Here is a 13,633-nt window from a genome sequence, read left to right as displayed (position 1 = left end):
AGGAGACGAGGCCATAGAGACAAACACGGGAGAGAAGCAGGGCTCTCGCAGTAGAGCCACGGGGACAGAGAGACCGTTGCAGGTCTTGGAGCGAGAGCCGAAGATGAAAGAAGACGACGTCACAGGTCTTGGAGCGTGAGCCGGAGACGAAAACAAGGACATGCCTCACCTTGGATAAGTGCGTTTTCTCTCTCTCTCTCTCTCTCTCTCTCTCTCTCTCTCTCTCTCTGACCCAATGCAAGGCAGGCCGCAGGAAGCGGGTGATGTGGCAAAAGAATCTCTCTCTCTTTCTCTCTCTCCTCCAAGTGGCCACCTCTCCCTTTTCTTTTACTACCCTCCAAACAAAGAATCTTTAGAAATTCCATGTAATAAAACATCCGTGCCAACCTATTTGTATGGCTATTTAAAAGGGTCCATTGACAAGAAGATTTGGAAATTTTCTCATGTAGGAAAAGAGGACTTTTTCAGTGTTTTTCATACAACTCATAACATCATGAGCTTCTGCTCGGAGGCACCACGTACCTAGCTAGGTACGCTTGGGGGCACGGGACCACTCGTCCCCCCGTTGGGTTGGTGGTCCCCTGTCCCCAATCGTACCTAGCTAGGTATGCCGTGCCTCCCTCACAGAAGCTCATGATGTTGCGTTAAGTCATAATGTGGGAATTATTGTGAGAATATGTCCAAAACTTATTGTGATTGAGTCTACCCTCCAATGCGAATCATTTGTGTCGTGCGTGAGACAATAAAAAGGCTTTGGGGTGGAGGAAAATCATTATATCTTTTTATTTTCACCATAAAAGGCGAGAGTGAGCAAGGCGACGGGCTTGCTGGATTGGTTAGATGCGCGCAAGGATGGGGACGGGGGTAGGGGACACCTAGAGTTTGGGGTGGAGGCAAATCATTATATCTTTTTTTTGCATAGATTGCCAATGTGAGGCATGCGGCGGGCTTGTGGAGTGGTTGAGTGCGATTGACGAGCGCGGGTTAGAATTCCGACCTTTATTTTTGTAAAGATAGGAGATCCTTGCGAGAGAATCTGGTAGAAGAATTTGAGTGCAAATTGAATAAAATAGTAGAGGAGCGAGTAGGCACAATATAAGTAATTCCTGGTGCTCTTTGATGACTCGCATGGATATGGTTTTTTTACCATAGGGATGAGACTTGTGAGACCTTTATAAATGGCACACACTTGTGGAGAAGTACTTCTAATGCAATGATGTAGTTCTGCTATCTCAGGGAAGCAACATAGAGAGACTTTATGAAAGTACTCTATTCGGTAGGCCTCATGCCTATATACACATGCGCATTTAAGAAGCTCGTTCATGGGATTGACGGCGCGGAACTGGGGCGGGATCGGCGAGATGATCTGGATCGTCCACGTGGCGGGCCGGGCTCGGGGTACGAGGTAAAATCAGGCGACGAATGGAGAGACAACGTGGCGTTGGGTGAGTGACGTGGCCTCAGGTGATGAGGTGCCACGTGGATAAAGGGGCAGGTGGGTGGCCGAGGCGGCTTTTCGTGCGCGGACAATGATTGTCGATTAGGGCGTTGAAAGGGATTGCTTCATGCAAGGTGGGGTGGCGGGCCAATTTCATATTTGAATTGGGGAAGGTCGTGCAACAGAGCAGATGTAGGGGTGGGGGTAAACCCGGGCTTCTGAACAGGGGGCGCAGGCGGGTGTTTTGTGTTGACGAAGATGCACGCCTCCGCCAGCGGAGGGGCAGCGGTTGGGGGGCCTTGTGGGTGGGATGTGAATGGGTTGAGTTTGCAACTACAAGGCAATGAGAGCTTCGGGGAGCTTGATGGTGCTTGGAACGAGTCCGTGGTGGGGGCGGTTGGCGCTTCGTAGGGAAACTCAAGTGATATGGATGAGTTCTTTGAAGAGCATCAAAGTGGGTGTTTGGATGCATTTGCTTTTGCATCAACTAGGTACTTTACTTTTGATAGACAAACATACGGGCTTATGTAGCTTCTATCGAAAGTGGCCAAACGATTACCATAAGTGCTCTCAAAGCCCATGACAAGCGAGGTGTGCTAGACTTGAAAAAATAGGCAAGAATGAGGGATTCACTCCACGTAATGGTTGACCAAGGTGGATCATCCCGTATTGTTATTGAGAATGCAAAGTTGATTGCATGTATAGAAGATTGGGAAAGAATTGTTTCCGCATGCCCCTCAAACGACCATTTATGCTTGCGGGCAATGATGGCATCCATTGCATGTACATGGTGCGCAAGTATTAGACAGCATGGAATCCCACTTGCTTATGTGAAGGAGTTTTTGTACTTGTGTGTTTGTGCATCGTTGTCCGGGTTGGGGGAGTTGGAGAGCCATGACACCACTTCCACTGAAAATTTCCCGGGTTTACAAGACAAGCAAAAGAGTCCCGGCAAGCATGAAGGTGGTGTTGAGGAGCATACAGCGCCGATGGATGATATTCAAAATGTGATCAATGCTATTGCCATCAAGCACAAGGCTAGATTCGTAGAGCGGCAATCATCGTCGTCGAGGGGCTTCATTCAACTTTTGTGTCATCGCAATGGGGAGGCACGAAGAAAGGGCTATGATCATCGAAGACTACGCACATCAAAGAAGTGTGGATACCCGTTTACTATCGTCATTCAACGCGTCTATGATAAATAGGAAAGTGTAAGGATAAGGGTTCATGTTGGCCACAAAGGTCAGGTGCCGGCATCACGCGAGGATCTTTGTCACTTGCCAGTGCATCCTACTGTGAGGAAACGATGCATGGAAGATTTGTTTGACGTTGGAACATATCGCCATGTCGCAAAGATGAGTGTCTCCAAGAGCTATTTCACTTCAATATGGCATTGCCGATAGAGCAAGTGTCACATAGATTCTCCATGATACCAAAGGAAATTCAAATGATGGCATATCAGCTCTGATCCAAAGGTAAATAAAGCCCTGAATGTCTCCTTGTTGGGATAATCATAGGTTTGTATGGGCTTATCTATCATGGTGCATGGGTTTATTTTGGGGTAGTGCCTGGGTTTATTTATTATTTTGCATGGGTTTATCTGTCAGATTCATTTAAGACTTGAGTTTAATTGACTGCTTTTGTTTAGGAAGGCTAGGAAGCGATGATTGGTCTTCAATGTACCAGGAGGCTCTAAAATTAAAAGAGCAAAAAAAGGTTCTCTATTGTCAACCCTACAACCCGGATGCCTTTGATGAGATGGAAATGCCATTCATACTCATTATTCAGAATGATTGGATGCTCCGCATGTGCTTGCATTTTTCAACAAACAATGCTTGGGCAATAGACTTCACATTCGAAACAGAAGTTTTTGGGATGCCACTCTATGCAGCCGTATTACCAAATCAAAATGGAATTGGTTTACCCTTGTGGTTTATGTTGTGCACACATGATGTAGGAACATCTCAAGAAAGCATTGCTTTGCAAGTGACACTAAGGCTTGTCTTCCACAGAATGAACAACATTCGCCCTCGAGCATTGGTGATTGACAAGTGTATGACTTCATTATTGGCCATCAATAAAGTTGTTCCTGCTGATCAATCTTGTTGGGAGGTGGACAACGATGGGACAACTCAACAAGTTGCATGTACTGTCTTGCTATGTTGGTTCCATACCAATAAATCATGGGTGGAGCACTTGCTTCCACAGGTTTGTAATATGGTTTTGTATATGTGTACGTGGGTTTATCAGCGTGTCAAAAGTTTATCTGTTAGTGCTCGGGTTTATCTATTAGTGCCTAAGGTTATTTGTCAATGCCTGGGTTTATCTGTCTATGCCTAGATTTATTTGTTGGTGCCTGGGTTTATCTGTCAATGCCTGGATTTATTTGTTGGTGCCTGGGTTTATCTGTCAGTGCCTTGGTTTTTCTGTGTGTGAGAGCTTATATGTGTGGACTTGGGTTGATATGGGTGAACTATAGATTATCTCGTATATGTTTCTTGATATGCCTGCCCACTTTTTTTGTAGGCTCCTAAGGAGATGCGTGAAACCCTATATGCATCAATGGTAAATCTAATGCAATGTGGTAGAGAGGACAATTTTGAGACTCGGTATGCCCAGTTGTTGATAGAATGTGAAGGCCACCCTAATATTGTAAGGTATATCTGCAATGGTTGGGCCGCAAAGACATGCATCTGGCGATGAATGTGGCCAAAATACGGTCGTTTATTTCCACATGGGCATGTGGACACTACCAATTTGGTCGAGATACAATGGCAGTATGTGAAATACACGCTTAAAGATGCAAGGATCAATCGATCAGCCTTGGATCTAGCTAATGCATCCCGTGGTGGGTGACTCCAACAGCGGGACACAAATGGGTGGCACTGCTATCGAGTTCTTTCTTCAGAAGCAAGAGATTGGTATAATATTTTCTTTTCGTATTAATCAAAGCAAAGGCAATGGGTTTTTCTATGACTGCCTAGTAGGATTATTCTTTTGCATGAAGACTTGCATTTGTGCCTAGGTTTATAGTATGGTATAGGTTTATATGGTTGCCCAGGTTTATCTGTGTCTGGATTTCTTCCGAAGCTGATCACTGTATATTTTGTGTAGTTGACTCTAGAAAGCACAACATTTATGGAAATGATCGGCTGCAGACCACAAGACTTGCACGAAGTGAAGAAATCTTAGGGAGATATGCAAATGACCCATTGACATTTCAAGTTATCCATGAAGCTGCACTCTTATTTAAGGTCTTGAGCATGTCATCCACAGGAACATGGTATCAAGTTAGTATACAGTCAGCATATTGTGACTGCCCAGATTGGTTTAGCAACTGGAAACATCTGTATGGAATGCAACTCATCTTAAGGGACTTCTTTTCTCATATAAGCCATATTCTACCCATCATTGACACATCCCGAGAGCTAGTCATGGAGCACGATCCTGAACAGTTTGAGGATACTACCATTGATGTAGAGCCAACACAAGATGCAGGTGGGCAAGGACCTCCTCCAACACAAGTTTTGACCAAATGCATTGACGAGCTAAAAGCACTCTTGCACAACATTGAAGAGGGAATTCCATCATATAGTGACTCAAAGATCTTGTCATTGGTGGGGCATATGCGAGCAGCATATGTTGGCCTCTTTGCTCAAAGAGCACCCATGGAGATCGATTTTCCAAAGAAGGGAAGTGTAACACAAGTACAGGCACATGTAACTTCCACTCAACATGGCCAACCTAGGCCAGAAGGAGTAAATATGCAAATCACGGTGCCCTCACGGCTTGCTAGACACAAAGAGGCCGTAAGCGAGTTTGGTTTTCTTCACAAAGGCGGCTTTACTGTCATCATTGTTTCACAAAGACTTTCTTGGTGGACAAGGGGGTCGATACATGCCACACTTGCAATGCATTGTTGCCTATGACTCCATGGCTAAGAGCTCAAGAAAATCTAGGAGCATTGATAGGCCGACAAGCCTTGTTGTTTCATGTGTCTAATGCTTATGAATGCCTTATTACATTCGTGGTATGCGGACCAAACAATGACGAGGAGCATTTGTTTGATCGGAAGTTCAATGATGGGGAAACCATGCATGGAGTATTGGCATCAGCTCATCGAATTGTACTTTTGTAAAGATAAGCAGTAAACATCTTTCTCTTGTCTTGCTGTTTTTCCCGAGTTTATCTCTATCCCATGTTTGGTTATTTGTGCTATTTTTGGACCTCTCAATCACCTACCATATCTTTTCACTTGAAACTGAGCAGTGAACATCTTCCTCTTGTCTTGCTGTTTTACCTGGGTTTATCTGTATCCCATGCTTGGTTAATTGTACTATTTTTGGACCTCTCAATCACCTACCATATCTTTTCACCTGAAACTGATCAGTAAACCTCTGCCTCTTGTCTTGCTGTTTTCCCCGGGTTTATCTGTATCCCATGTTTGGTTATTTGTACTATTATTGGACCTCTCTTTAAACTTATTATTATGGTGGTAAAGGAGTGGACTATTCTTACTTTCTACAACTTGATAGGGTTTTTGTTTGTCTTCTTTCAATCAATCTTATACCTGTTTTGGGTTTTTCTCAACTTATCGACACTACTTATTGTCTTGTGATGGAGAATTTTGACTCGTTACCTTCCCTAAAATAATTTTCAATACCTCTGCTTTATACACTTAATTCCATACCTATTTTGATTGACCATGGGCTACCTCTTTGTGGAAGTTCATTCTCGATGTCCTCTTAGGATTGTATTTCTTGTGCAACTATTAGGTGTATAGTTTTTCTCAACTTTGATAGAGATTCCAGTGTCTATATAGTTAGATTTAAGTTATACAATAATAATTTTTTATGTTAATATTAGACTAATTAGTTTCAAACACGGAGAGAGAGAGACTATCAACATAGTTTAGTTGTAGAAATGTACGTGATGCAAGTGGAGAAGAGATTTGTCCTTCTAGTATGATTCTCTTATACTCTTGGCAGTATCTTCCTTTCCTCTTTCTACCATCATCATTGTGGATTTTCACTACTACCACATCTACTAATAGCAGCAGACAAACCTGCAGGTTATACGTCACCATGTGGCAAAGATGAGTGTCTCCAAGGATCTATTTTACTTCAATATGGCATTGCCGATAGAGCAAGTGTCACATAGATTCTCCATGATACCAAAGGAAATTCAAATGATGGCATATCAGCTCTGATCCAAAGGTAAATAAAGCCCTGAATGTTTCCTTGTTGGGATAATCATAGGTTTGTATGGGCTTATCTATCATGGTGCATGGGTTTATTTTGGGGTAGTGCCTGTGTTTATTTATTATTTTGCATGGGTTTATCTGTCAGATTCATTTAAGACTTAAGTTTAATTGACTGTTTCTTTTTAGGGAGGCTAGGAAGCGATGACTGGTCTTCAATGTACGAGGAGGCTCTAAAATTAAAAGAGCAAAAAAAAAATCTCTATTGTCAACCCTACAACCCCGATTCCTTTGATGAGATGGAAATGCCATTCATACTCATTATTCAGAATGATTGGATGCTCTGCAAGTGCTTGCATTTCTCAACAAACAATGCCTGGGCAATAGACTCTACATTCAAAACAAATATTTTTTGGATGCCACTCTATGCAGCCGTATTACCAAATCAAAATGGAATTGGTTTACCCTTGTGGTTTATGTTGTGCACACATGATGTAGGAACATCTCAAGAAATCATTGCTTTGCAAGTGACACTAACGCTTGTGTTCCACAGAATGAACAACATTCGCCCTCGAGCATTGGTGATTGACTAGTGTATGACTTCATTATTGGCCATCAATAAAGTTTTTCATGCTGATCAATCTTGTTGGGAGGTGGACAAAGATGGGACAACTCAACAAGTTGCATGTACTGTCTTGCTATGTTGGTTCCATACCAAGAAAGCATGGGTGTAGCACTTGCTTCCAGAGGTTTGTAATATGGTTTTGTATATGTGTACGTGGCTTTATCTGCGTGTCAGAGGTTTATATGTTAGTGCTTCGGTTTATCTGTTAGTGCCTAAGGTTATTTGTCAATGCCTGGGTTTATTTTTCTATGCCTGAGATTATCTATCAATGCCTGGATTTATTTGTTGGTGCCTGGGCTTATCTGTCAGTGCCTTGGTTTTTCTGTGTGTGAGAGCTTATCTATGTGGACTTGGGTTGATATGGGTGAACTATAGATTATCTCGTATATGTTTCTTGATATGCCTGCCTACTTTTTTTGGAGGCTCCTAAGGAGATGCATGAAACCCTATATGCATCAATGTAAAATCTAGTGCAATGTGGTACAGAGGACAATTTCGAGGCTTGGTATGCCTAGTTGGTGATAGAATGTGAAGGCCACCCTAATATTGTAAGGTATATCTGCAATGGTTGGGCCACAAAGACATGCATCTTGCGACGAATGTGGCCAAAATACGGTCGTTTATTTCCACATGGGCATGTGGACACTACCAATTTGGTCGAGAGACTATGGTAGTATCTGAAATACACGCTTCTAGATGCAAGGATCAATCGATCAGCCTTAGATCTATTGCATTCGTTGGTGGGTGACTCCAACACCGGGACACAAATGGGTGGCACTGCTATCGAGTTCTTTCTTCAGAAGCAAGAGATTGGTATAATATTTTCTTTTTGTATTAATCAAAGCAAAGGAAATGGATTTTTCTATGACTGCCTAGTAGGATTATTCGTTTGCATGAAGACTTGCATTTGTGCCTGGGTTTATAGTATGGTATAGGTTTATATGGTTGCCCAGGTTTATCTGTGTCTGGATTGCTTCTGAAGCGGATCACTGTATCTTTTGTGTACTTGACTCTGGAAAGCACAACATTTATGGAAATGATCGGCTGCAGACCACAAGACTTGCACGAGGTGAAGAAATCTTAAGGAGATATGCAAATGACCCATTGACGATTCAAGTTATCGATGAATCTGCACTCTTAATTAAGGTCTTGATCATGTCATCCACAGGAACATGGTATCAAGTTAGTATACAGTCGCATATTGTGACTGCCCAGATTGTTTTAGCAACTGCAAGCATCTGTATGGAATGCAACTCATCTTAAGGGACTTCTTTTCTCATATAAGCCATATTCTACCCATCATTGACACAGCCCGAGAGCTAGTCATGGAGCACGATCCTGAACATTTTGAGGATACTACCATTGATGTAGAGCCCACACAAGATGCAAATGGGCAAGGACCTCCTCCAACACAAGTTTTGACCAAATGCATTGACGAGCTAAAAGCACTCTTGCACAACATTGAAGAGGGAATTCCATCATATAGTGACTCAAAGATCTTGTCATTGGTGAGGCAAGTGCGAGCAGCATATGTTGGCCTCATTGCTCAAAGAGCACCCATGGAGATCGATTTGCCAAAGAAGGGAAGTGTAACACAAGTACAGGCACATGTAACTTCCACTCGACTTCGGCATGGCCAACCTAGGCCAGAAAGAGTGAATATGAAAATCACGGTGCCCACACGGCCTGATAGACAAACGGGTGTCTTGCAACATAAGCATCAAAGGGGCCGTAAGCGAGTTTGGTTTGCTTCACAAAGGCGGGTTTAGTGTCATCATTGTTGCACAAAGACTTTCTTGGTGGACGAGGGGGTCGATACACGCCGCACTTGCAATGCATTGTTTCCTATGACTCCACTGCTAAGAGCTCAAGAAAATCTAGGAGCATTGATAGGCCGACAAGCCTTGTTGTTTCATGGGTATTATGCTTATGAATGCCTTATTACATTCGTGGTATGTGGACCAAACAATGAAGATGAGCGTTTGTTTGATCTGAAGTTCAATGATGGGGAAACCATGCATGGAGTATTGGCATCAGCTCATCGAATTGTACTTTTGTAAAACTGAGCAGTAAACATCTTCCTCTTGTCTTGCTGTTTTTTCCGAGATTATCTCTATCCCATGTTTGGTTATTTGTACTATTCTTGGACCTCTCAATCACCTACCATATCTTTTCACCTGAAACTGAGCAGTGAACATCTTCCTCTTATCTTGCTATTTTGCCTGGGTTTATCTGTATCCCATGTTTGGTTATTTTTACTATTTTTGGACCTCTCAATCACCTACTATATGTTTTCACTTGAAACTGAGCAGTGAACATCTTCCTCTTGTCTTGCTGTTTTGCCCGGGTTTATCTGTATCCCATGTTTGGCACTATTTTTGGACCTCTCAATCACCTACCATATCTTTTCACCTGAAACTGAGCAGTAAACCTCTGCCTCTTGTCTTGCTGTTTTGCCTGGGTTTATCTGTATCCCATGTTTGGTTATTTGTACTATTCTTGGACCTCTCAATCACCTACCATCTCTTTTCACTTGAATAAGGCAATTTTTATACTTATTATTATGGTGGTAAAGGAGTGGACTATTCTTACTTTCTACAACTTGATAGGCTTTTTGTTTATCTTCTTTCAATCAATCTTATACCTATTTTGGGTTTTTCTCAACCTATCGGCACTACTTCTTGTCTTGTGATGGAGAATTTTAACTCATTAACTACCCTAAAATAATTTTCAATACCTCTGCTTTATACACTTAATTCCATACCTATTTTAATTGACCATGGGCTACCTCTTTGTTGCAGTTCATTCTCGATGTCCTCTTAGGATTGTATTTCTTGTTCACCTATTAGGTGTATAGTTTTTCTCAACTTTGATAGAGATTGCAGTGTCTACATAGTTAGATTTAAGTTATACAATAATAATTTTTTATGTTAATATTATACTAATTAGGTTCAAACACGGAGAGAGAGAGACTATCAACATAGTTTAGTTGTAGAAATGTACGTGATGCAAGTGGAGAAGAGATTTGTCCTTCTAGTATGATTCTCTTATACTCTTGGCAGTATCTTCCTTTCCTCTTCTACCATCATCATTGTGGATTTTCACTACGAGCACTAATACTACTACCACTACTAATAGCTTAGGCTCAATGGCAATGTCAATGTTTTTTTTGAAACTTGTCCAAGGAAAACCAAATGCATGACTAACGCACCAAAACATAAAACACGATGAGGCCTCATAAAACATTGGATGAGTTTTCGTGTGTGTGTGTGTGTGTGTGTGTGAGAGAGAGAGAGAGAGAGAGAGAGGCTTTCAAACCATATGGTGAAATTTTCCATGACACCAAAGAACACAACTTGCAAATACAACTTGAATGACAGCTTGCAAATACAACCACAAAATCTACGCACTTCACAAGCTCACATATACCATGGATGTCTACCCAAGGCACACTATTCAAACTATGAAGCAACTGAACGTCATAACTTAAGCCAAGAGAGAGAAGGGAAAGCAAACACATTGCATGGTAAAGCTGATGAGTATGTGATGCAAGTTCATACAAACAACATTTTCTATGTTTGCAGCACACTATACAAATAACATATAAACCATAAATGCAAACCACTATACAAATAACATGTAACCCCAACAACATATCAACCCAGGAAATCCATAAAACCTAGACTTATTTGATAATTGATAAAGTAAACCCAGTACACATATCAACCCAGGCAAGCCATAAACTCAGACTTAATTTAACATGCGAACATGTAAACGTGGATAACATGTCAACCCAAACAAATTGTAACACAAAAGTTTTTTAACCACCTAGCATAAGACGAGGAGAGAATGAAAAGTTCGCATTCCATGTTAGAGCTGATAAGTATGTGAAACAAAATCATACAAATGACATAGTCACTCAAAACAATCTCAAGCAGCTGAAGATAAAATCTCTTGCGCCTCATCCTCGTCACTACTAACATCTGGGGCACCATCCTCACTGTCCCCTTTGCCACTTCCACCGCCGTCATCCTCGTCATCAGTCCCATCATCCTCACCATCATCACCGCCACCACTTATGTCACCCCCACCATCATCATCACCGCCTCTCCAGGTACATCCGCCTATAGAGGAGCATCTTGGCCCTGAGGCGTTGCAATCTTCAAACCCTGCACACGTTGGAACAAGTAAACCCAAACGTCCACAGATAAACCCGGACATTCACAGGTAAGCCCGGGAACTTTCTTACTTGTTCTGGCTGTTGGGCCTTTAAAGCCCCCTTCTTCCCTTCCTTGGTCATAGCAGCAGCAGGCTTGCATGGCTCCGGTTCTACAACCGCCAATGGAGGAACATCGTCATTGTTTGGTCCATTCCCCGCTTTCTTCTTCCTTTCCCCAGTCAGAGCAACAGTCTTGACCGGCGAAGGCTCCGAAACAACATCGGGCTGAGACACTTCAAAAAGGAGCCCCCCCCCCACCTCTTTGACCTCCTCAACCAGGGTTGGGCCCCGCTGGCCTCGCCCTCGACCGTGTGGCTCTCATCGCAGGCGGCTTTTTGGCTCCCCCCCCTAGTCCTTCCAGCAGGCTTCTTTGGTGGAGGTGTAGAGTAGGCGCCCCTCATTCCCTTCCTCCCTCCCTTCTTTGCCTTGCCCGCCATCTCTGGGCAATCCTGGACAGAGCTCCCCCTTGCCTGCGATGCCCTTCAAACCCCTTGGACAGACCTGCGTGATGCCCTAAAACACCCCCTCAAACCCCAAAATAGAGATGGCAATGTTGAACGCCCATCTCCTAAGCTATACACAGAAGGTGCAAAGTGAAAGCAACCCGTGCGACATGGCGGGACGACCTGCAGGCTCCCGAGTTGAGGTGACACACCCCACTTCAAAATCATGGCGGTGATCATGTCGGATTCCCCCCCCCCGTCATAATTAATGCCGACATGGATCATTCGTGGCCATCTCACGCCCGTCTGGAGGCCACATCACCCACTCGGCGCCACATCGTCCCGCCATTCGTCGTCCGAGTTTACCTCCTACCCCGAACCTGGCCCCACCACGCGAACGATCCAGATCATCTCACTCATCTCGCCTTAGTTCCGCACCGTCGATCCCATGAACGAGCTTCTTAAATGCGCATGTGTATATAGTCCTGACTCCTGTGGGCAAGTAAGCCTTGAATATTTTGGAGCCTTGGTGTACCTATTGAAGCCTTGAAGATTTTGGAGCCTTGGTGTACCTATGCAGGCTCCATCACTTGAGAGTGCCCTTTATTTGATGTTACTTGATGACTCCAATCATTTCACCTGGATATGTTTTCTTTATCGTAAGGATGAGAGTCATAAGACCTTTGATAAATTGGTATATATGCTCATGAAGCAGTACTTTCGATGCCTCAATCCATTTCCAAAGAAGTAGAGGGGGAACTTGGGAATTTTGTCTTGAAAGTCCAATAAAATTATATATGCTAGCTATAACACTTTTTTTCAAAAGCGCTTTTATGGTCTGGTGTAGGAGGATATCATAGTCACAAAGATGATGTCTTTGACAAGAATCTTCTTAATGAAGTAGCACAAAAAATATTTAGGGTGTAAAAAACATTTTTCAAACATACAAAATTCCTTTCCTTTAATTTGCCAAGGGGAAATTTTGAAAAAATAAGTTTATTTTTTGAACTTTTTACACAATTTTGACTATTTCGGAGCAAAATTTCACCTTTTTGCCTTGCCCTCAACCGGCAGTTTTGAAATTGAGAATGGCACAATATTAAGTTGAAACACATTTTTCCGGAACATTGCGGGCCATGCGAGACGAATTCATGTCCTTTGACGGTTATCTTGCACTGATGCTTTTGGGATAGAATTTGGCCTTTTCCCCTTGCCCCTCACCTTATTGCCAAGCGTTGCATAGATTTTCTTGATTTTTTGGAGCAAAGTTCCACTTTTTCCCTTGCCCCCAACTGGCTCTTTTCAATTGCTAGACCGAAAGTTTATTTAAAAGAAAGGTTGTTATCCAAGGTTTTGCGGCGGAATTTTGCCTTTTCCTTCCCTAAAATGAAACTTTGGGAAATAGTTGTTTTGAAAGTTTGGACATTAAGGTGTAAAAACCTTTTAAAACATACAAAATTCCTTTCCTTTAATTTGCCAAGGGGAAATTTTAAAAAAATAATTTTATTTATTCTATTTTTATACTATTTTTCTCTATTTTAGGGTAGAAATTCTCCTTTTCCCCTTGCCCTCAATCAGCATTTTTGAAATTGAGAACAACACAATATTGTGCTGGAACTCATTTTTCCTAAACACTGCAAGCCATGTGAGGTAGACCCATGTACTTTGACGGCTATCTCGCACCCATGCTTTTGGGGCAGAACTTGGC

Source organism: Adiantum capillus-veneris, unplaced genomic scaffold (genome assembly GCF_014529385.1).
Source record: "Adiantum capillus-veneris isolate H3 unplaced genomic scaffold, ASM1452938v2 Hic_scaffold_321, whole genome shotgun sequence".
NCBI classification, from domain to species: Eukaryota; Viridiplantae; Streptophyta; class Polypodiopsida; order Polypodiales; family Pteridaceae; genus Adiantum; species Adiantum capillus-veneris.
Note: the sequence above shows the minus strand (reverse complement) of the source record.